General features: G+C 29.4%; 1 protein-coding gene across 1 annotated transcript in view; it reads left to right on the top strand.

Moving 5' to 3' along the window:
- The first annotated feature begins 735 nt into the window (after positions 1-735).
- The window catches only part of LOC108689185 (nose resistant to fluoxetine protein 6-like), a 14764-nt gene continuing 11827 nt past the window's right edge, over positions 736-3672 (top strand). Inside the window, exon 1 of the mRNA XM_018195843.1 lies at positions 736-1067. The gene's annotated coding sequence lies outside the window, so the exon portion shown is untranslated. The remainder of the gene's footprint in view (positions 1068-3672) is intronic.

Here is a 3672-nt window from a genome sequence, read left to right as displayed (position 1 = left end):
CTTTGTATTGCTGAAAACAATTCCAAGTCGAAATGTTCAAGTATAGAATATAACTGTCTTAAGGTCCTTTTTATAATGTTTAATATTTTTATTGACATTAAAATTTGCGTTTTGTTAACGCGCTATCGTTAGCCTGGAATTTGGTCTTTGTTTTAATGGTTTGAGAGTCCGTAATTATTTTACTTTTTAATTTATCAAACTTATGTTAAGAAAAGAATTCGAATAAAAGGAGATAACAATTCATATCACTCTTGTATAATAATTGATGGAAATATAAATATCAATTGAAGTAGAAGTACATATCAAAATTTAAAATATAATATAAAAATCTTTATTTTGTTTCTCATCGCCCTATTATACTTTACCTTATATTTTAAATAGAGAATTTTAAATAATTCTTTTAATTAAAAAAAAAAGAATTATAATTTTTTGTCGCGAATTTATCAAATTTATTGGGATTTGCTAGCGATCAATTTATCGAATATGATTGCAATAATCATGGAAATTATGTTTTAGTAAACAGTAATTGAATTTCATCATCGTCCATCTGTAAATTTGTACAGATTCTTCCCGTCTCGCTCGCATTATCGAATTCCTGACCACATTCGCTGTCGAACCGAGTGTTGTTCCCACTCTCCGATGACGGTGGAGGCGGTGGAGGCGGCAGCGGCGACGTTTCTCTTCGCGGACGCGTAATCCTCGCTTATATCGATAAGAGGAGATCCGAGATGGCCACGAGTGGTCAGAGGAGCACGGAATGCCTCCCTTACCCCCATCCGTTCGTCCAATATATAAGTGAACCAGCGCGCCGATGGAACGTGTACACTACAGTCAGCCGGCGTTTTGTGTTTTATGTGTTTCTTTCGTTTACTTATATTTTAACGAGCGGCGGATTCTCCTGTTTATACGTGCGAGGACGCGCGCGAAACATAAACACGAGACACGCGCCCCTTTCCAACTCCGGCCACGCGACCAAGTCCGCGAGCAAGTCGGCGAATCCGCCATTTTCAGTTCTGTCTTTCCCTCCTCGTGTTAAACATCCACCATCGGAATCGCAAGAAATTACGGTAAGCTAGAAAATGTGCGATAAGGTGCGAGACAATTTTCTTAATAGATTGGAGATAAAGGTATGGGAATTGTGCGTCATTAATTCGTGAATTATTAGAGATAATTATATGTTGATAGTATGTGACCTTCTTCGAATGTGCGCGATTAGGAATACTTAAGTATACTTATTTTTCCCGTGGAAATAGAAAACAAGTTTTCCAGTTCGAAAAGGTAGTGCAATACTGCCGCACATTCAGTGCAATTATATTGTTTCACTGGTTCACATATTTCAATTTTAATATTCCATTGACAAAACTGGTGCAAAATAGGTGTATTGAGTTCAACTTTTTCTCCACCGTCTTTAGAGACGGTGAAAGATCAGTGCAAGTTGAAATCAAAATTGTGTTTGTGTTTTTGAGATATAATAAATTACATTATTCTAATCAATTTAATAATAACAATATTAGTTTTAGTTTCTAATAATAGTTGTCCCGGTCAAAACTTTTTCATAGATAAATATATATATAAATATATAGATAAATATATATATAAATTTGTATGGACATGTGTAAATATTCATAAATATATATAATTATATATGAAATATCCATGTCCATACATGTTTTTTTGTATTACATGTTTTTTTGTAAAATCACTTTTTAGTATACTAAAAACAATAATAATATGAGAAATCTTAAAAATAATTAAAAGGATAATTCACATTGTTTGTTTCAGAAAAAATAAACTTTGGAGATTTGAAGAATATAAAAAAAATTGCTCACATACATAACAGTGTATAATTTAATATACAATTATATATGAGCAATTCTTTTGTATTTTTCCAAACTTTATTTGTTCTAAAACAAACAGGCAAAAATTATCTCTTTAATTATTTTTGATGTGTTTTCGCATTATTATTATTATTTTTAAAATACTAAAAGAAAATTTTAAACGAAAGAAGGATGTTTATAAATATTTATACACGTTTATGTTATTGTATATTTATATTCATGCATAAAAAATTGCTAAGTACGCAATGATATTTAACGTCTAAAATCTTGTAATTTTTAAAAACTAAATAAATCAGAATATTATTATAAAATAAACAATTTAAACTCTTATCTAGTTATAATGTTTTTGTTATTGGTTCAAAAGGTTATTAGTTATAAAGGGTTCCATTTAACGTTCGCAACGCTTGTGAGCATCATTTCATCCTTGTTTAATATTTGAAAACGATAAGGATGAAATGATCGCATTACGAACGTTAAGTGGGACGCGCTCAAAATGGACAACAGAGAATATAAGTAATGTATTTTACTGAGCCATACTAAATTTGGGGTCTTTCCAATTGTAAAATCACTAGACACTTTTGTGCATACAGCAAGTTGCGTTCCAATTGCCGTAATCGTCGACACAACGTACACTCAGCCCGAAGGCTAGTAGTCAACTGTGTAAGCTGTGTACATTTAATATAATTATATTCAAAACGAACCGAAATTGAAACCGAAATCGTACACAATGTACACATTCTATTTTAATTGAATCACAAGAATATACAACGCTATACTTTGTGCACTCCTTTTTATTAAGATGTGTTATATTCACACAAGCTTGCATAACCGCATAAACGTATGCATAAAAAAATTATCCAATCACATTTTACGTGCCTTTTTGTAAAAGAAATCCAATTGGATAATTAATTGGATTAATTAAATGGATATAATTGGATATAATTAATGCGATTGAATTAAGCAACCCCTTAAGCAATTGGAAAGCAGCTCTGAGACTCACTTTAAAACTCAACTTTATCAATCCGACTATTATTTTATCCTTGTTGTCCGAATGTTTAACAAGGATAAAGAATACTCGAAGTTGACAGAGTTGAAAATCAAGTTTTGAAAGTTTTATATCCCTGTATATGGATATCAATCTGATAACTTTTTCTCTACAATGGAAACATGAAAAATGAAAATTTTTATACTTTTATACATATATATATGTATATACACATATTTTATACACATGTTCTGCATTTTCGCGTTTCCATCTAGGGGAAAAAGTTACATGAAGTCAATTGCTTAATGTTTGTTCTATAATATCTGTAAACGCAGTTGTAAGTGATTGCAGTTGTAAAAATCAATCATAGTCAAATATTCTCCTCATATTCGATTTAATTGATTGATTCTTACAACTACAACTACTTGGTTTCTTATCATTTACAATGTTTACTATGATTATTGTAGAATAAATATAATTTAACTTAATACAAACGTAGCAAATTAATTCACATATTTTCAATAGTAAAAAATAAATAATTTAATTCTTTTAACAAATAAGATTATAAGGTTATCATGACAACAAAAAATATATAGCAAATATATAGCAAATATATAACAAAATATATATATTAAAAGCGTCAAATTATTTATTAACATTGCATGGACAGAATTGTCTCTTAAAATTTACTCTGAAAATATGGTAGTTGTGATACAATATAATATTTAAAAAATTTTTACCACGCATTTTGTTAAAATTAATCAAACTTATTATATATTTTATTGTAATTTTATTAATAAATGAGAGAAATTTACATAAAATTCTTCGAAAAAATATTATATATATATA

The sequence above is a fragment of the Atta colombica genome, unplaced genomic scaffold (assembly GCF_001594045.1).
Source record: "Atta colombica isolate Treedump-2 unplaced genomic scaffold, Acol1.0 scaffold261, whole genome shotgun sequence".
NCBI lineage: Eukaryota > Metazoa > Arthropoda > Insecta > Hymenoptera > Formicidae > Atta > Atta colombica.
This window is presented reverse-complemented; position numbering and strand designations above follow the sequence as displayed.